The sequence below is a fragment of the Helianthus annuus genome, chromosome 5 (assembly GCF_002127325.2).
Source record: "Helianthus annuus cultivar XRQ/B chromosome 5, HanXRQr2.0-SUNRISE, whole genome shotgun sequence".
Lineage (NCBI taxonomy): Eukaryota > Viridiplantae > Streptophyta > Magnoliopsida > Asterales > Asteraceae > Helianthus > Helianthus annuus.
Window position 1 is genome coordinate 130,511,581 of NC_035437.2, and position 22,049 is coordinate 130,533,629.

A 22,049-nucleotide genomic window follows, 5' to 3' on the forward strand; every position below is an offset into this window, starting at 1 on the left:
AAATCAGAGGAGTCATTGGTTGATAAAAAGATTGTGAATTCCGTTCCAGTGGTGAACGATGAGAATTTTCCTTCACTGTCAAAGGAAAATTTGATGAAGAAAGTTGGAAAGACTGAGATTTCAAATCAATTCTTCGCTAATAAAGGAGAATTTGATGTTGAAAAGGCTTTCAACGGGAAAGTCAAACATATTTTTGGGAAGATGGTTGATAAGAAGGTAAAGGGTGCTAAAGAATTTTATAAATCAAAATGTTGGTGGGACAGATGTGTTCCAAAGTCACCCAAGGCTGGTGAGGCTTGGGTGGACATTATGTTTGAGTAAAACACCGGACTTGCCGGAGATCCCAAGTTGGTAATCGTGGATCAGGAATCGGCATCTTTCATGTTAATTAGGATGATTTGAAAGTGTTTGTAATTGTTAAAAATTTACAGGATTGAAGGACTATGCCGGAGCTTCCAGGTTGGTAAGCGAGGAGCAGGTATCGGCATTTTTCTTGAGGAATTTACTACGGTAATGTCAATCATGCAAACGGTAAAAAGGTTTGTTTGTGTTTGTTTACAAGTGATTAGAAGAATTGATTGTGCAATAACTTGTGCATATGGTAAATCAAGGACATTAATTTGTACTTGCATTTTCCTACAAGTGATTGAGAGACAAGATGATGAACCACATCCCCGAACTTAGTATTGATATACTTACAAGTGGTAAAATCAACCAAACTTATTTTCCGGAAAAATCATTTTGATTAAAACAAACTTAAGTGTTTTGAAATCTAAATGAGAAAATAGTTTGTTAATAGGGGGAGTTCTGATTGTTTATGCCAAAGTGAATGGCGAATTGATGCGATTTGATATCGGTTGTCATGTTTCTGTACAGTTTGTTTTAAATTTTTGTTAATGTGTTTGCATTTTAGGGGGAGTAGAAAATTTCAGAAAATCCAAAAACATTAGAAAATTTGAAAAAGACAAAAACATGCTAAAATCCAAAAATGAGTTTGTTGTGAAAAAGAGGAAATGATAGTACTTCAGCGGACTATCACAACATGCTAAAGAATTGGAAAGTTTAAAGGTGATAAACAATCTTACTGCGGATGTGTCAGTAGATTTTTACACATTTAATAAACTGTGACGAGATATAAACATAAATTTTTAAACTTGCTTGTTCTGTGGGTTAACAAAACTGCTTGGATATATAGGTAACCCCTGAAATCTTGTTTGAAAGGTCCCTTATTCTGAGATACTAGGTCTTTATGCTCAGTGATATCTGGGGTATTATCCCGGGACTTCTGCTGTATGGAAGTACTGACCTAGTCCCCGGATAATACTTTCTGCAAATGCTTGAAAAAGCGCCGCCCTCAGCAAATCGATGAAACAATAAAATTGATAGTCATTGCTGTTGTAAAAAAAAGATCCTCTAAAGGGGACCCACCAAAAGTCGAGCCGTCATCTCTCTGTTGAACAGAAGTTCTGACCTGAGCTCTCACGGTTTCGCACCTAACCCCTTACAGATATCATCTGTGGTATATTCACCTGTAAGATTGAATATTGGGATCTGGATACGGGAGTATATTCAAGTAGTGGGACACACAGATAAGTTTTAGTTTCTAAGACATTAATATCGTATCTCGGATCAGTTGAACTTTGTGTGAAAATTTAAGTGGACCAGTATACTGACAATCTAGGTAAATTGTTTAGAACTTAAAATGAAATCAAGCTTAACGGTGTTGGTGATTTGTCTCATAAGCTGATATGATCCTCTTACACAAACTCATAAAAATAATGTTTGTAAATATTTCTTTGCTGCATTTTATTTCTCTTGTGTCAAAAAATCCAAAAAGATTTTCAGTGTGTTTTAGAGTAAATTTTTGAAAAATACAAAAAGATTTTCGACAACTGGTGTTGGAGAGCTAATTTTCAAAATTCCGAGTGCTAAACATGATGAACAGACGGTTTGGGAGAGTGTCTTGTTTTGAAAATTAAAATGATATATCTTCGAGTGGTTCATAAAAGATGAACATTGTAATCATTTTTTATTGTATAATTTCTGCGAGTGATTCATTAGATTTTTGCATGTCATCATCAGAAAATTTATTTTTGGGTAGAGGATGTGCAGGTTTAGAAGTGATAGAGAATCAGGTTCCGATACCTGAAGAATTTGTGATTTCAACATGCCAGATTGCGATCCCAGCATATCGAAAGGGGGAGTCTGAAGACATCCGAGTAGAGATTGTTCGTGGGGAGTCTGTTGATGATGATGAAAAGAGTAGAGAAAGCTTGAGGAGGCTTACAGTGTGAGATATTTCAGAGAGTGTTCAGACTGATAAAGACTGAAGTCGTTGAAGACTCGACACTTAAGACTCGTCAACATCTGAGGGGGAGTCTGTTGGTGCAGTCATCTGTCGTCTTTGTCTAATGTCGAGTCTGGGTTGCGTTGCGGAATTGATCAAGCATGATGTCATCATGTATGATGATGACATCATATTGATGACATCATATATTGCATCATCATAATATGATTATCATCAAAACAGTAAACGACAAAGAAACATTTTGCAATTGAAAGTGTATGGTAGCTGTTTGATGATTGGACCATTTGAAGGTCCAATGAAGAGCTTTCATTTAAAGGTCCAATGATATAGTTTCACTTGAGGACAAAGCATGAAGGTTCGCTTAAAATGAAGACTGCATGGGAGGTTCGCTGATAAGTCAACATGTGGGGTTCGCTTTTATGGCTCACTTGGAGGTTCGCTTTTAGTGCAATGAATGTGGTCCGCTTTTATGGTTGTTGTCATTTCGAGCGAACCAGATATAGTATATATAGGCTAGTTGTCATTTTCATTTGTAACGATTCTAGATTTGATACCGAGGTATTGCCGGTGTTCCTTGTAACTGTAAACGCTGTAAAATCAATATACAAGAGGTTTAAAGAATGAATCAGGCTGTTTTCACGACCGTTTCTTTGTTTCCGCCTCTGAAACGGTTTTGAGCTCTTCCAAACGACTCATTTAGGTCACAATAGATCCTTCAAGATGCTGATACCTGCTCCTCGTTTACCTACCTGGAAGCTCCGGCATAGTCCTTTATCCTGTAAAATTTTAACAATTTCAAACACTTTCAAATCATCCTATTTAAGCATGAAAGATGCCGATTCCTGATCCACGATTACCAACTTGGGATCTCCGGCAAGTCCGGTGTTTTACTCAAACATAATGTCCACCCAAGCCTCACCAGCCTTGGGTGACTTTGGAACACATCTGTCCCACCAACATTTTGATTTATAAAATTCTTTAGCACCTTTTACCTTCTTATCAACCATCTTCCCAAAAATATGTTTGACTTTCCCGTTGAAAGCCTTCTCAACATCAAATTCTCCTTTATCAGCGAAGAATTTATTTGAGATCTCTACCTTTCCAACTTTCTTCATCAAATTTTCTTTTGACAATTTCGGAAAATTCTCATCGTTCATCACAGGAACGAACGGAATTCACAATCCTTTTATCAACCAATGACTCCTCTGATTTTATGGAATCAGATTCATTGTCAGAACTACTTTCAGACTTTACAACCCATTTTTGTTTACTCAAATCGACTTGTCTTTTGTAAAAACGTTTTGAAGTTTCACCAACTTCCAAAGTCAATTTATCAACACATTTCTTTTTTCATATCAGAGTTAGAAGACACTCCCTGTTTTGAATAAATGGACTCTTGGCAGTTCCAAGCAATGTGTCCAACTTTTTGACACTTGAAACAGGTTCTTCTATCAACTCTCGAAGCAAACTTCCTCACATTCTTCTTTACTTCAGCAAGAAACTCTTGATTCGACTGCTTCCAGAATGGTTTCTTCTGTTCATCCTCTGAACTTCCTCCTGAAACAAATTTTGTTTTTGGTTTATAAGTTTTCTGATTTTTATAGTTTTCTGAAGAATTGAAACCAAGACCTTTCTTTTTGAGATTACCATTATGGTTTGGTTTCTTTCGATAACCTGAACCATAACCGTAACCCTTTTTCTTGTTCAATCTCTGTTGAACTCTTGAAGTGTACTTTTTAGGTTTTTCAGTAAGATTTACATCTTTTATTTCAGAAATATTAATTTCGAGTGAATTGCAAGTTTTGTCCTTTATCTTTAGGCCATTTTGCAAGTTTTGTCCTATATGTTTAAATTTGACGAGTTTTGTCCTTTATGTTTAAAAATCAAACACGTTTTACCCTTTGGGCCTTAAAAATCAAGCACGTTTTGTCCTTTATGTTTAAAAATCAAGCACGTTTTGTCCTTTATGTTTAAAAAATCAAGCACGTTTTGTCCTTAAGAATCAAGCACGTTTTGCCCCAAAGGGTAAAACGTGCTTGATTTTCAAACATAAAGGACAAAACTCGTCAAATTTATACATAAAGGACAAAACTTGCAAAATGGCCTAAAGATAAAGGACAAAACTTGCAGTTCACTCTATTAATTTCTGTTAATTTGAAAACCTGTTTGATCATTTTAGTTTTAACACTTCTTATTGGGAATTCCTCATCAGAATATAATTTGTCTGAATCATTCAACGTATATGCTACTTTGACTGATCCGTCATTCAAATTAGATTTTGATAACAGAAATTCTTTATTGTAAATCCTCTTAACCGGCGAACTCGGACTTTTCTCAGACGAACTCGAACTATCAGACTTAGACTCTGACTTTGACTCTTCATCCATATCCAACACCTGATCGACAACTCTTTTAACTAACTCGGACTCATGATCAGTGTCAGACGCTGTGAATGTAACATCAATATTGTCTGGTAATTCGTCAGTGATTTCAGATTTTAATTTGATGTTTAGAGCCTTGTCTACTTGTTCCTCGTTTGGTTTCCTGGGGGAATAACTCTCAAAGATAGGAGGCGGACATCTGTTATACTTGACACTTGGTTTCTTACCAGTATCCTCTTCTTTTTCTTTCTTCTTGAACGCTTCAAGACCTGCAACAGTAGGATAAACACGATCAACTAGATAATCACATGTAGTATAACTCAAAAGTAATCGGTTAATCCTTTCACTTTCTATTTTCTCAAGTTCCAACTCCTTCTTCAAGTTAGCACAATCTTCGATATAATCATTAATGACACTTTGCTTTGTCATCAAAGTTGCACTCATTTTGTCATTTGCCTTTTCAATTTCTGCATTCGTTCTTTTTAAACTGTCAACTGTCCTGTTCAGTACATCGTATGACTCTTTAACATACTTCACATCAGACAGTAAATCTTCCTTTATTTTCTCTAACTCAGCAATCTTTTTGTCTTTCTCATCACAGTCTTTGCAAGATTCTGAACATTTCTCACAAGGCTTTGTGACTTCAACCACCTTTTCAACTATCTTTTCGACTTCGACAGTCTTTTCAACTTCTACAAGTTTCTCGACCTCAACAATCTTTTCAACAATCTTTTCAATTTCAACTATTTTCTCAACTTCCACGAGTTTCTCGACTTCGATAATTTTCTCGACTTCTTTCTCTATTTCAACAATCTTTTCTGGTGCAATCTCATCAATTGCTTCATCTTTTGTTTCTACAGCTCCAGTCTTCGCCTTTTCATCAGCGAGTAGCTTTGCTGCTTCTAGCTCTCTCTGCAATCGAGTAATCTTCTTCTGATTCAGCATCTCAACTTTATCTGCATAGAAAAAATTAAAACTGTCAGGGTCAATGCTTTTTCTACAGTTGTTAAGATACTCTTCCTCATCATCCGTATCAACATCACTTCCAAGATCTGGAAATATTGGAATCCTTTTCTGACAATCCTCATTTTGATCCAGAATCCTGGTAACTAATGCCACATCTGGTTTAGTTCCACTGGGTATATACTTATCCCAGCTAAACCCCTGTGCAACAAACTCATCACTTTGGTCTATTATCCCATAATAATCTTTCCTATTGGCTTCTTCAATCATTTTCCCATGAGCAGTTTGCGGTTCCTTTTGTTGAGGTTTTTGATCGATTTGATGAAAGATTGATTTCTGATAATAATTGCTCTTTTCTTGACTACCAGTTGACTCTTGGTTCTTACATTCCCGTTTAATGTGACCTTTTCCTTTACATCGGAAACAGGTAACCTTTGACTTGTCAAAACCAAGTGGAGAAGCAGCCATTCCTCGGAACTCGTCCCTGCCAGTAATCTGTTGAAATTTTTCAGCTCTCCTGCAGGCACTAGCTAAGCACCACTTCACATCCATCAGCTCAAGCTCTTCTGCATCGATTTGGTCGTAATCTTCCTTTGTGAGCATAGGATTACCAATCCTTCCGGCAATCAGACTTTCATATGACTCTAACATGGCTACAAGAGATGCCATGTGTTGTTTAGCCACTTCAGGAGATAGATGTTGACCATTCTGAATGTTCAAGGTCACATTACACTGCAGATTTGTAGAATTTTGTTTCTGAGGGCTAGGTGTGTTGCTTTTTGGATCAAAGCTTGAGAATGATGTAGTAGATCCACCACTTTGAGTTGTAGTACTTGCATTTGGACTTGCAGAACCATCAGCACTGAATGCAGTACTAATCTTTGGACTTTGACTGGGAGTGGTCTCAAACTTGTTCCCTCGATAGTACAGACTAACATCTTGCTTTACATTTGGATTTGTCATGATAGCCGTCTTTTGAATATCCAGCTCATGCTCTTCGATTTTCTGAATAAACCGAGCCAAATTCATGCTCTCGGACTTTCTCATAAGTTTCACAACCATCAAATATGTTCCCCACTTATGTTGTGGTAACGCCTCAGCTAGTTTGCAACCCACTCATCGTCCTCTTTCTTGATATCCAACCTGCCCATTTCCAATACCAGATGACAATACCTATCAATGGTTTGTTTCGCAGTTTCATGATCGAAAGCTGTAAACATATCGAATGATTTCTTCAATAATGCCTTCTTGTTTTTGATCATGTCAGCACTCCCTCTGAATTTCTGAATCAAAGCCTCCCAGATGGATCTAGTTGTTCCGTTATGTTGAAGTAAGACAAAGATGTCTTCTTTAACTGCTTGCTGAAGGATGCTGATCATCATCTTCTCACTAGTGTACTTCAACTTATCAGCTTCAGTAAAATCATTGAAACCCTTTTCCAAACCACGTTCATTCTTTGGTTTCTCGTAATCTTTCAGTAAAGAACACCATGCGTCGAATCTGTAAGCTTGAACCCAATTCTCGAATCGGTTTTTCCAACCCTGAAAATCTTCAATGTACATGAGTTTAGGTGGTTTTTGATGCGTTCCCGTCTCATTCTCATTATACAACGCTTCACCAGTGGTTACAGGGGCAACGGGTGTCGCAAACGCATTGTAGAACTCTTCAGCCATGTTTCAAAACTCAGATGATGCTTCGGGAAATACCTGTCAACACACAAATAAAACACAATCAATTTAAAGATTTATCAATTAATGAAAACGAACTGGTACTCGAACTGGTGAATATTCTGTGCGGACTGAAGGTTGACACACTTTGCGGATTGCTATGACCCGACAAATACGAATAATTTTACTCTTTTTTCGTGCAAACTGACTGACTTTCAAATGACCTGATGAAAACTTCAAACGAACTGTACAAAATTCAAACGATCTGGAAATCGTACGACCAGAAGAATGATTTTAACTACTTCAAGTGAACTGACGACTTTTACAAGCAACCTGAACAGCTCGCGTGATTTAAAGAAACTCAAACTTCCAACTATCTGAACCGGTACGAATAGAATTTTGTATGGGCAATCTCAAACCTTGGGCCAACGACTTAATCCAATACAACTCACGATTGACTTATCACAATGATTGGGCCGAGAATGAGTGATTGACTTATCACTTGATTTAATCAATGAAACTTTTAATCACAAGACATGATACACTGACTTGTTTTGGTTTTTTTTTAATCATATTCACATGGATCTCTTAAACAATTAGTCGACAACATGATTTTATATGATAGGACCGCACACATTGTATATCTGATAGGAAAAAAAATCCACTAATCAAGTTCAAACGATGTATCACATGCACAACTTTGAATTTGCATTAACTTTTAGTGGGTGGGCCGCTGATAAGGACCAATTATATGGGTTGCTACAATTTAAAGTATAATACTTGATTGGACCTTTAAGCTTTTATGTTCACATGAAGGCTGAGAACCTTGAAGTTTCATGAACTCTGAATGGGCCTCTAAGGTTTTTTTTTTTTTTTTTTTTTTTGAACGGCAAATTTGGATCACTGACGGACCACTGGAGTATCATCGTGCCACCAGCAGAACCACCCGATCATATCCATCTCCACTAGGCAATAATGCCTATACACCAATTCAGTAGGAAACCCAATAAATCTGGGAAAAACCCCCTTTGTGGGAATCGAACTCATGACCTAATAGTCATAAGCCTTATCCCACCACCAAGATACCACTAGGCTATAATGCCATGGGTGGGCCTCTAAGTGGGCAACAACTTTTATTAACCAACAACTTTTAATTTGACCTCAATACCCACTTAGTTGATTGGGCCAATCACACGGGCCGATGATTATTATCACATGCACTTACAACAGTGGCCGACAACAACATTGAATAGATCAAAAGTTCATATGTTCTCGAGATATTTCACATGCATATAAAACTAGTTCACATGATTTATATCCCAACATACTGACAGCCTCGTTTTATGTATCACACGTCACGAAGAAATTCACATGACCCGATGCACCTTTCAAACGGTGTTCATGTTTCAAACGGTCACGTCAGCTTCAAACGATTAACTCAAAATTTTCAAACGGTCATGTCACATTTCAAATGATGCTTCAAACGGAACGCTCTTCTTCAAACGATAGGACACATTTTTCAAACGATAAGCGTCAAATTCAAACGGTCATGTCCAGTTTCAAACGGAACAGTCGATTTTCAAACGATGATTCAAACGGAATGCATATTTTTAATCGGAACCCCAACCTTCGTTCAAACGGACATATGTTTTTAGGCAATTTTTATCACTTTTACATCGAGTTTAAATCTGAAATTCTCAAGGCTTTGTTAAACTACTATTACGCATACATTGTGAAAATTATAGCCGATTTTGACCGTAAAAAATATCAACTTTATAAAAGAAGGTGTAGAAAAACAGATTTTCAAGCTGAATATGGCAAGAACTCCTCGTCCTGAGCTCTGATACCACTTGTAGGATCGATTTCGACCTGAATGAGTCGTTCGGAAGAGCTCTTGTACGTTTCAGAGGCGGAAACTAAGAAACGCACTTGAAAAACAGCTTGAAATACACTTTAATCCTCTTGTACATTCAAATAACAGTGTTTACAAAGAGAGGAAATACCGGCAGCACTTCGGTATCACTTGACCAATCCGTTACAAATGACAACGTTTGAATCCTATATATAGTACCTACCCTTCCGTTTGAAACCCCTCAAACGGTCACCCTTCAAACTAAAGGGCTTTTCAAACGGACAACACTCAAACAATTACATGCTTTCAAACGATTGGACCTCAAATAAATTCTATTCAAACTAAAGCCTTCAAACGGCCATACTCACTCAAACGGTTGACATGATTGGGCCTTCAAACAGTTTGCTCTAATTGGACCAAAACATCATTTATCTTATGTGAGAATGATGCAATGATGATGTAATCATTGTGATGTCATCATCAAAGATGATGACATAATCTGTGATCAAATCCGCAACGAACCTGAGACTCGACATAAGACGAAGACGACATATGACTGCACCAACAGACTCCCCCTCAGATGTTGACAAGTCTTAAGTGTCGAATCTTCAACAACTTCAGTCTTTATCAGTCTGAACGCTTTCTGAAATATCTCACAGTGTAAGCATCCTCAAATCTTTCTCTTCTCTTTTCATCATCATCAACATACTCCCACGAACAATCTCTACTCGGATGTCTTCAGACTCCCCCTTTCGATATGCTGGGATCGCAGTCTGGCACGTTGTAATTACAAAGTCTTCAGGTATCGGAACCTGGTTCTCTATCACTTAGAAACCTGCACATCCTCTACCTCACAATAAATTTTTCTGATGATAACATGTAAAAATCTAATACCATTTAGAACTAACCATTTGATGGTCCAATGAAAGGCTTTAGTATGAGAAGATGTTGACTTTTATATTGAAGGTCCAATCGTTTGAGTGTTGTCAGTTTGTATATGTCAATCGTTTGAAAGCACGTAACCGTTTGAGTTTATGGCTTCCGTTTGAGCATGTAACCGTTTGAAAAGCCCTTTAGTTTGAATTAGTGTCCGTTTGAGGGGTTTCAAACGGTAGGTCTGTCTAGTATAAATAGGTTTCATACGAGTTCATTTGTAACGATCAGGTCAAGTGATACCGAAGTGCTGCCGGTATTTCCTCTCATTGTAAACGTTGTTAATTGAATATACAAGAGGATTATAGTGTATTTCAAGCTGTTTTCAAGTGCGTTTCTTAGTTTCCGCCTCTAAAACGTACGAGAGCTCTTCCGAACGACTCATTCAGGTCGAAATCGATCCTACACATTTATATCTTTCTATGTATATGCATTTAATTTAGTACTATCAATATGGAATTAACATACTCTAAAATGTGACTGTTAATAAAACTATCAACATTATCAAAACTTGTTTCTTTACATATCAAATTAAATTAGTATAACTACAGTTAATAAAAATAAGCCACAAACCTAAAATGTAACTCTCCCATCAAAGAAGGTAACACATATAACTTTTCACGATGTTGCAACAATCTATACTTCTATAAAAGAGAAAACCAAGTGACATAAGAAAAGCTTCATTGGCATTTAACGATGTTGGAACAATGCAACTCTCCCATCAAAGAAGGTAGAACATGCAACTTTTCACGATGTTGCAACAACGATATTTGCAACATCGAAGTTGAAATGTTGATGTGTGAAACAGAGCTTCATTGAAACCACGATGTTGGAACAATGATACTGGAACGATAATGTATAAATAGAATCAATAAATGTTCGAACAAAGAACTGTAATCGGAGATTAACCGGCTGAATCATGAGAGCTATGCATTTGAGAGAGAGAGAGAGAGAGAGATATGCTCGCAAATATGAGTGAGAGAGATGAATTGAAATTTAAATGTGGAGCCAGATTCACATATGTTATTTATAGGGTTCGAATATATGGTTTGAATTTTGAATTTGGAGCCAGAATTTTGAATCTGGCCAAAGGTCTGCTTTACTTATGAAGAGCAGAGGTTTTAACAAAGTCTGAAGAGCAGAGGTTTTAATTTTGAATGAAGTATAGACTTTGACATTTAAATGAAGGGCAGATATTTGAATTAAACGTATTTTAAAATAAGACTTATGATGCCATAATGACATAAGAAAAGCATTGTTGGACAACCTCTATAGCTGCTACCTCAGCTTTTCTTATGTCACTTGGTTTTCTCCTTTTATAGAAAGTACAGATAGACAACTATAAACATAGATCATCGGTCAATATATCAGTTACATATGATTATTTCCATTCTTGTTTCCAAAAAATGGAGTACCCACCTATTGACAATGTAAATTGCTTATAGACATAAGTATATATAAAAGATGTCTAACAAACTTAATAGAATTTGAATACAACTTAAGTTTCGACAAACATTAACTACGAACACACGATCACATGCCTAAAAAACTTTCACCAAAGCTCGATCAAGGTTGATCAGGTCTTTGACTTCCAATAGATGATAGGTCTTCAACATAGTTTAGACTTCAGCAGATTTTTGTGTATAACAAGCTTTATAAATTAGCAGACTTTAGAAATCAGCAGATCTTTATGTATAATAGTCTTTAAAGATCAGCAAACTCTGATAAGACTATCCGCTGATGATGCTCAGCTACTAATGAGGATGAGCAGTGCTTTCCATTAAGGTTGATCAGGCCTTTGACTTTAGCAGTACTTTGACTTCCCCACGGATAATTATTCTTCAACTGTCTTTACATCCAACAGAGTTTTGCATAACAATCTTTATAAAACAATCAGACTTGAGAGATCATCACTTGATGACTGCCATTGCTATTGGAGGGAAATAATGTTGAAACACTGTTATTGGGGATCATCTGTGTTAGGATATGAGTTTACTTGATTGAGTTGTTTTAAAAGAAGTGTAACATGAAGAAGATAAATAAATGATCAAATTCAGCAAAATGAAGTAAAACTTTATAACACAATCAAGGAGAAAATAATTTGTTAGGATATGAGTTTGACTTGATTGTGTTGTTTTAATTAAGTTAGTAAATGGAAGAGGATAAAACAGAGAATAATTGTAGCAGAATGAATGTAAAACTTTATAACACAACCAAGGAAAGATTAGTTTTCATCATGCAATGCTTTCATTAGTCAAAAGATTGAAATATTACAAAGTTTCAACTTATACATGCATGAACACAAACTCCCCCTCAACCTGAGCTCACTATGATTTGTTCGTACAAGATGTGTGTGTGTGTGTGTGTGTGTGTGTGCAAAAGAGCTAAATAGAACAGTACAGGCACTTCCTTACTTTGATTTTTATTCTCTCATCAACCTTTCCTGGATTTTCCCTATGAATTGGAGCTCAAATTTCAAGGAATCAGTATCATCTTCATCCCTGTGAAGCTGAAGGTTCAAAAGATGTTGGACGTCAACTGCATTCAGACCAAGTGCATTCTCCCTTGATATCTTTTCAGCACTACCATCAGACCTGAGCAAAGCCAATTTGTGGGTCTGTTTGTCAGACTTCCATTTTAGTGTTTTTGGGTCTGATGGATTTCTTGTAAGAAGTTTTATTTGAGAGGAGTTTGGCGATTGAGGTCTGCTTGCCAACCTTTGAAGTGTTTGAGCAACTTGATCCTGTAGTTGCAATGAAGCCTTATCCAATCCATATTGTAACTGATTTCTGATAGCCTCTTTTCTGAATTTCAGCTTCTCTCTTTTCATCTTTCGCATCAATCAGATGTCTTTTTCTTTGGTTCAAGACACTGATGGATACATCTGCTGATGAGAACAACTTTTTAGAGTGAAGGGTCTGTTGAGGTCTAACAGTGGTTTCATCTTTGTATACTGGCTTTTTGGAAAGGGATGGATCTGTCTTTCTTCGTTCTTCTAACTTTTTGTAAGTTTGATCAATATACTATGTAGACCATCTTGCAATTGCTCTAGCAGTCCCATACTTAGCTGCTACAATTTCTGCCCTCAATCTCTTATACTTCAATGCCTCATCCACTTCAACCTTCCTGTATTATTTCTAGTTGGGAGCAGATTTTTGCATTTGAGGATCCTTTTTCATCATTTCAATTCTATCAACTTCCTCTTTAAGAGCTTCAAGGGGCCAGTCTTTGAAATCAGACTTGTAGGCTTTGTAGGGCTTGGTATACATGATAATGTTTAAGAAATCATCCCTTAATGTCTTTTGTAGTTCAGCATTTGGTGGCAGATTTGACATTTTCTTACTTAGGTATCTAGCAAAGTCTTCTAACTTCTTGACTTTACTAAGCCCATGTTGCATGCGACCTAATAAGTTGTTGTTTCCTAGCCCTTTACTCTCTTCTTTTGCCTGGTATTCTGCTTGCTTGGCCTTTAGCTTCAGATATTCATCAATATTCTTTGGAGTTCTGAATCCATGAAGAGATGGGAAGGTTCTTTTGGATGGATCATCCTCTGTGTAAAATTGAATCATTTCACCTTGAACTTCAAGCAGTTCCAGAGGGAAATTTACTACCAATGGAATGTTTCGTGGAGTGTAACCAGCGGGTGGGTGTTTGATTGGGTTGATTTTTGGTGATGGAGGTGGAATGAATGGTTTTGGTGAAGTTTGAATGAATGGAGCAGATGATAATGGAATTGGTGCAGGTATATCTTTTTGTTCCTTTTCTTCTTCATGCACCATGAATTTTCTTTTACTTGTGTAAACAGATTTTAGAGGAGGAGGAGTTTGTGAAGGAGAATGTGCTATGGGTGTAAGGGTTGATTATGATGGGAATTGAAATTGCGTAGAATCAGTGGATTGACTAACAACTGTTGAAACAACTAGTGTCTTAACCGTTGTTGTCTTAACATCTGTTGAAGCATTTGTTGCATCAACAATTGTTACAGTGGAGGTTGGTAGTGGTGATGAGGGTTTTGTTTTATACTTTTTGAGTGGTGGTTTTTCTGGTGCGAGTTTTGGTTTAGGTGCATCAGTGTTTGGCTTTTTTGGTTCAGTAGTGGTTTTAGGTTTGGCAACAATGGTTGGTTTTTCTGGTGGTTATTTTGGTTTAGGAAATATGGCAATAGGAGGTTTGTTGTGTTTATGTGATTTTCTTCTATCCGAGGTTCCAATGTTCAACACTTTGTTTTCTTTCTTCACTTTTTTTCACTAACTCCTGCCTCAACACATCTGTTCTACTTTCTTTTCTATCATTTCTCTTCAGCTTTGCTTCAATCTCCTTATCTGTCTATTTGTTAAGGGTACCATCAATTTCCTTTTTCTTGCCAGTGTCAGATTTTCCATAAGATTTTGCAGAAGTTTTCTTGGCAGGCTTTGGATTTTGTTTTGGCTGATTCCTTGGTATTGGTTTACCAAAGTTTCATGGAATCCTTCTCCCCCTTTTTGGCATTATCTTCATCATCTTTTTCAAATATAGGTGCACTAGTAGTGCCAGTTAACTTTGCAATAGATTCTTTTATGCCCTTGATGTCAGCCTGTGTATCTTTGTAGATAACCATAACTCTAATTAGCTCCATGTGGGAATTATGTTGAAGCTCAGCCAGTTCCCTTTGAGCTGCAAGAATGGGTTGTACTAAGTTCCAAAGCTCTTGGGATAACTACTGATGAGAAAGTTGACTTTTGAAAGCATCAACCAACTGCTTCATTTGATCTTTCATATCAGCAACAATTGTTTCAATGTTGGATATATGCTCCGTCAAATCCTGGTATCTTAATCCATCACCTAACCTAATAGGATCATCTGAATTTCCACTAGAGGTGGTTGTATCTGCTTTTTAAACAGAAGGTGTCTCCAAATTTTCATTAGCAGATGCCCCTTGTTCTTGGTTCTGGGGACTTCCCTCTGCATCAGTGGTTTCCTTAGTGATCACACTAGTGGTTAACTTGAACTCACCAGTGGATACCTTGGTAGACCCAACAATGGTTACCTTCAAGGGAGTCTGACTGATGAAACTACTGTCCAAATGTAGATCAGTGGATTTGACATTTGTAGTAGCTGCTCCACTTGAAATACCATCAAGAATTTCATGAAATTTAAGACGTGTAGCCTCCTCAGCTGTTTGTGGGTTAGCTAACTGAACAGGTTCGGACGCAGCTATTGTTGAAGTTAAACTCTCAGTAATGTGTTCGTGGGAGGGGCTGCTATAAGTCTGAATGTTAATAGTTTCAAACAGTGTTATATAGGTTGGTGGAATAAAAGATGACAGGATTGGTGTGGAAAGAGACATTGCCCCAGGAAAAGGGCTTTTAAGCATACTTTCAAATGAGGGTATGACATCATATTGTGGTGTCCCTGTGAATACAACATGTTCCTTTTGTGAGAAATCATGAGGAGTTTAGTTTAAGGGTTGAGATCCTTCCACATGTTGTGAGGAAGTAGCAACAGTGGTTTCTAGTGACATTTGTGTTGTCATAGGGTTAACCTCTGGGATTTCATCTTCCAGAGGACCCGTTTTTTGTGGTTTTGGTGGGCTTTTTGGATTTTGTTTTGGTCGTTTTGGGTTTTGTTGGTGGGGGTTTCACAGCAGTGGTTGTAGTGTTGTGATCACCAAGAGCAGTGGGCTCAGCAACAGAGGTTTGAGGAGAAGTCGTGGACTCATCTAAAATTTGCTCATTCCTCTTTGCTTGTGTTTTGGAAACATTTGACTCTTTAGCCATAAGGTGAGTAAAAGTTTCAGATGTTAGACTATTCATTTAAAAAGTCGTACCTTGTTCAAAAGCTTTTTGAGAAACATGTTTTTGCATGTAGTAGCTTAATAGTCTAGGAAACATAAGAAAAACAACACTTTTCCCGTTTTTAATGTTTTTCAAATTTGTAACCAAGTCAGCAAACAATGCTTGGGAGTAGTTAAAACCAATATTTGTCAAAATTGCATACCCCAAGTACTGAATTTTCAATGGTATCTCATTAAAAGAAGTAGTTTTATTTGAGAGACAGGTTAAGAGAGTGTGGAATAGGAATTTCATTGGTAGTGGAAATTTTTCCTTAAACATAGTTGTCACACCCTGACTTTTGCGGAAGCGTGATTATGGTGTGACTTTCTTGTTATCATTGCATTCAACCATATCAAACAACTATATGAAGAAAACCAAGGATTTGTCATCCATAAAATGAGTTTAAAACATAACAACACTGTCTAAAACGTAGACTTCAAATTTAAGTTTTACAAACGATATGAAATGTGTAAAAATTCGCTGAGGACGCGTCAAAAGATATTAGTTGTAAACGAAATTTGGAAGACGTGTCTCGTCCAGGAGTAAGACACACTGACCAAACCCAAAGACCATGGATGACATGTTTATGCTTAACATGACTTGAAATTCTAATGCCCGCCAGATCCATACTTAATTTCCTGAAATACATGTAGTTTGAAAAACATCAACAAAAGTTGAGCGAGTTCATGTGTGTGTGTATGAATACGCCTTTAAAGTATGTCTGTATAAATGTATGTTCCTGGTATGTAGCAGTAAGGAAAACATATCAATTAATGTGTAGCTAATACATTAATAAGTGACATGGCCTACGAAGCACTCAAACTTGTATGCGTATTTCATACCGGCCCTCCGGCGGAACGACATAGTCACCACATGCAGCCAACTCGCCGGCCCATGGGTGGGGCTCGCAACACCCAATAGATCTATCAGTCATGCCCCTCGGTCGTTATACAAGGATTAATGGTCTTATGATAATAGCCTACCCATTCACGTGATCTAGGAGTAAATTCCTTAGCTAATCATACCATGTTTAAAGCGTTTGTAAACAGTATGTAACATGTATTTCACCCCCGAAGTTGTAAAACTGAAAACAGTTAAAAGAAAAAGGGGACATGAACTCACAATATTACGTGTGTAACTTAAGTATTTTATTCCTTGCAATTTGGTATTATTTTGGAGTTGTAATTTCCATGGTATTTTGTAAGTTATGTTATTTTACCCTAAAATAATATAACTAGTTCACAAAATATGCAAATGATCACACAAGTGTCTTAGTATAAAATACATATTCTAAATATATATTTACCCATTTTTATTCAGGAAAAAAAAAACAACCTCCGATACTTTGTATTTAGTAACAAAATTTATGGCGAAATTTATATTTGAAACACAAGTTATAAAATATACTTGTAACACTCGTTCCGAAAAAGTATTTACTAAGTTTTAGGATTTTCGGAAAATTTCGCCATAGTCTCCTTTGTAAACGGAGGTGCCCATGCTAAATAGCATATCATTTTCTTTAACATATAACACGTTAGATCGTTCTCAAATAACCAACCAGACATTTAGATATGCAAAATACTACTTATATCATTTCAGTTTTAATATACAAAACCGGGCTGTTTTCGGGCATTTTAATAAAATAGTTATCTTATCCCAAAAATTCCCAAATTTTTTCAGAATATCTTGTATGATCTATATATTATTGTGTAAAAATATCGGGGTCCAGTTCATTACCAATATTTTATCAAAATTTATTTACCGGACTGCAATCAGATTTGTCACTTTCTGATTGCAGTCTACGAAATAATTCATCTAAAATTTATCGTAAGTCCGTTTGATGAAATTACAGTGGGAGAATTACTAGACGTCAGTGGTCACCTACAGTACAATTTTCATGAGCTGATTTAACATAGATTTCAAGTTATGACTAAAAACATATCACCCATTTACTACAGTGAAAACTCAGCTTTAGCTGCTGTTACAAAATGGGTCTTTAAAAATAGTAAATGACCTCGAAAAATTACGATTCCAGTGCCATTTGATCAGTTTTTCGAAAATATACAATTTAGACTTCAGAAAATCAGTTTTTCGATTCAGAATGATTTGTTTACAGCCAGTTAAAGGTGGCTGAAAATGCAAATCAGCATGCTTTTTATGGTCTAAACGCCACTAAAATGTACACTTACGATCGCCATACTTTCTAATACGTTTAACATTAGGCCATAAGTCATTTACAGTAGGTTTTTGTTTATTTAATTCAGATTTATCATGTATTATCCTCTTTCATCTCATGACCTTTATGTAAAGCTTTTATGTACATGCTTTAAGTTATGATCTTTAGAGTTCTTAAGTTTAACATCATGAATCAAACTTTAACCACCTTCATAGGATGTAAAATGAATGGATCTGAGAGACTTACCACTAGCTCAAGGCTAGGGGAGTTCAAGTGAAGAAATGTGGTGAATAAAAGAAAACGAGAGCGGTCCTTGACAATCCGTGAGCTCCACAGTTAGTGATTCACCTTGGTGCTCCTTGGAGTGAACTTGGAATGAATGAGTGAAAACCGAAAATGAGGGTGGTTCAAGGGGGTGCTCGGCCGAAGCTTGTAGAGAGGGAGAGAGAGTGAAGATGGACTTGTGGATTTATAGAAAATCCTCCTACATTGTATTGCCCTCTAGTCCATGTGTTCTCTAGATACTTAACATAATCTTATTTTTAAATCAAACAAATCAAGAGGGTGTCCCACTAATCCATAACCGGTTGGGGGGGGGGGGGGGTTCTAGTTTAGTTGGGTTGCAAATGATTAGTTACAATCTAGTTAGGAAATAATTAGAATATTTAGTGGTTTATGGTGTGTTATTAAATATATAGTGTGTTAGGGTGTTCGGGGACCCTAACTAGCTCAGAAAAATAAAAACAATGTGTTTGACAATATTTTTGTGTTCCGGTTAGTGTCCGGTTGTTCGGTTTGATACTGGTTTAATACTGTTCCGTTAAGGTTCTTAATTAATCCGCAAAGTGTCTTTTATAATACTTTTTGTGTCACAATTAATTCCCGGCACTTAGGAAAGTATGCAGGGCCGTTCTGCCATATTTTTGGCACATTACTAGCATTTTAAATGCTGAATTTTGTTAGTAGATGCAGGATTCTGCATTTAGAGTGTGTTTTAGGCACTTCCCGGCACTATAGCTATCACCTAGTGACGCAGTTTTATGGTTCTCACTTCCCTACACACTACCCTAGTGTAGTACCCTGTCTCTGGCTCGTACTGGCCTCAAAAACGTTGTCTGTCTAGGTGCTGGCAATGTCAGCATGTTTTCTGGGTCATTCGCTTAGTGTGCTAACTGTGCTTTGTGCATCAAGTTTGTCACCAAAGTTTGTGTGAAATAAATGGAGTGACAGTATGAAATGTGATGCACATGTATGTATGTAACAGAAATCAGAAAGCATTTAAATCAACAGTTGTAATTAAGCACAGTCATTAAGCATAAATCAACATTAATTAAACGTACAGATGCATGCAAATTTGACAGTTGTCACATTCTCCCCCCGTTAAGAAAATTTCGTTCTCGAAATTTGTACTACCTTAACTCCTTATGGTTACGTCACACGTGTATGTGTATGAATAGTACCGAGGTGGAAAATCACCAAACCAAATCAAACCTTACTCACATCAGGTGAGTCCAAGAATATATAACAACCTGATTCCTATGGTTAAAAGGTATGTGCTTTTAGCATTTGATGTCAAAGGTACAAGACGTATTTGATGTATAGTCTAGTGTAATACAGCTAGCAGGGGGGGTTTCCACAAAAGAGGAGTTTTGACTAATAAGATTCTCAAACGATCTATCGGAAAATGCAAACGAGTTTTCACAAACCATAGCATCCGCTATATGAATTTAAATTCACCAACTCAAATGTGATAGTAAAATGATTTGTCAACTCCCGAATAAATGAATGGTAAGGATTAGTGTGTTGACATTCTTAAATTTCGAAAGTACCCCGAATGAAATACAAGCGAATCTGGTGTATCATTGTCGTGATTCGTAGTTGCATCAGAAATGTTTAAATGACCAGTCAAACGAAAATATATGTAGTTTTGTGTGGAACGGTTGACCATGATTAGCACAAGCTACAAGTTTGCAATGACACCACAAGGTGTCGTACTGACATAATTCAAGTATAGTGGTGACTGAACAAGTTCACCGTTTTGGAAGTCAAATGAGAGTGTACCAAAACAAACAAGCCTGAAGATTCGATTTACACAATGTCATAAAGTTTTCAGTTGAATACAGAACATCAAAGAGCCACTGTTTTTGATCGAAGGTGAAAGAGTATTAGGTACCCTAAGGCATTCGATTGACAATGAAAGAATCGTTAGGAGGTACATTGTGCTATGAAATGAATCTATGTACCTTTGCCTCAACACACCACTGTGTTGAGACTGATTTAATCATGATAAACAAAACGGATTTAGGGCAAGTTGTCCAATAATCAAGTAAATCCGTGTATGAAGTGAGTAACCAAATAAGCGCAAGCTTCAATTTTGTGAAAGTATCCCCACAAGGTGTCGTAACCAACAAATGATTTAGTGAAGTCGTAGACCAAACAAGTCTACTACGACTCAAAACAAAAGAATCTTTGCCAAATGATTTGAATATGATGTTCTCAATACATCATATGACGTCTTAACTGAATGTGCGGAATGAATAAGTTCTAAGTATTTGAACTTGATTTTAGCATAACCCGGCAATAAACGTATGTATCAAAGGAATCTCGACATGGTCACAAAGGTAAACCATGAATGTAACTTGAAATAAGTGAAGTTTCAAGAAAGTGTGTTGACTGGATAGCAATTTAGCCAACAATAACAATAATGTAGGTCATTCGAATCACAAATCAGTAATTAGGTTTAGCAAAATAATATTTGAATTTCAATGAAGTGTTTGTTCTAAATGAAACCACATGCGTAGCAAATGATGCATGTATGTCATGAAAATTTCCGAGTACTGAAACAATAAGTACTTGCTAAAATGAAGAAATGACCAAGTATCGAAGCACGTGTGTGTTCGCTCTTAGCGAAGAAAATCAATGTGATGCAACTACTATCTAGGGGAGTAGAGATGCAAACATCTATTTGCTAGAAGCAAAAGTAAAGATTTCAACAAAAGAAGTTTAAGTACTTTCTGTTTGGTCAACGGAACTGGCATATATGTCAGGTTAATGGTGTCTGTTTGAGTTAACAGATGTGGTTCCTAAGCAACAAGCTTTGTGAATTTGGACCTGGGTTCTCGATGGTCCTAAGTACATGTCTCCTAAATTTTCAGAGTTTCGCATTTGGTGTAGAATCGTCCTATGCATCGTGTAGGAAACACCATTCTTGTGTATTGTTAAAACAAGCTATTGTCCCCAACTTTCCCGGCATGCTTTCTTCCTGGAGTCACAGCTAATGACACTCGATCATCGGTCAGTCATGAGATAGTAGTTGAATCCTCACCATTAGTTAAATAATTCGTTAATCCTGAGCAAGAGTTATCAACTCTTGTTGGTTAGGTCGTTTGGCTCCTGGTAGTTTGATGTCAGTTCGGAGGGTATCGTCCTTCTTATTGACGAGCAGAACTAGGATTACCCAAAAGGGAATCTTGGTCTGTTATCTTCCTTCTCTAGCAACAACTGAGTTTACACTGGCAATCCTTGCATCCCGAAGGTGTATGTCGTTAAGGTGCATTAACAGCAGGCGCAACGCCCTGAATCAAATGGATGCGAAATTCAACTTGTCGTTGAGGAGATAATTCTGGTAAGTCTTTGGGAAAGTCTTCAAGATATTCCCTTACCTACAGGGATATCTTCGAGTTTTGGTTCTTTGGCTCCCTTGTCCACGACATGAGCCGAGAAAACATCACGTCCTATGGGCGAAAAACTCCCGTATCTTCAACGACTGATAGTCCATAGGGGTGTCCCTGCTCCATGAATCACGATCGATTCTTCATTTTCCATCGGAGTGCGGGTAATACCCTCCTTTTGACTACCCGACAACCAATCCATCCCAATTACCACGTCGAAGCTTCCCTTCAACTAGTTGTACCGAATACTGGATATCTATCTTGCTTACTATTAAAACAAGTATA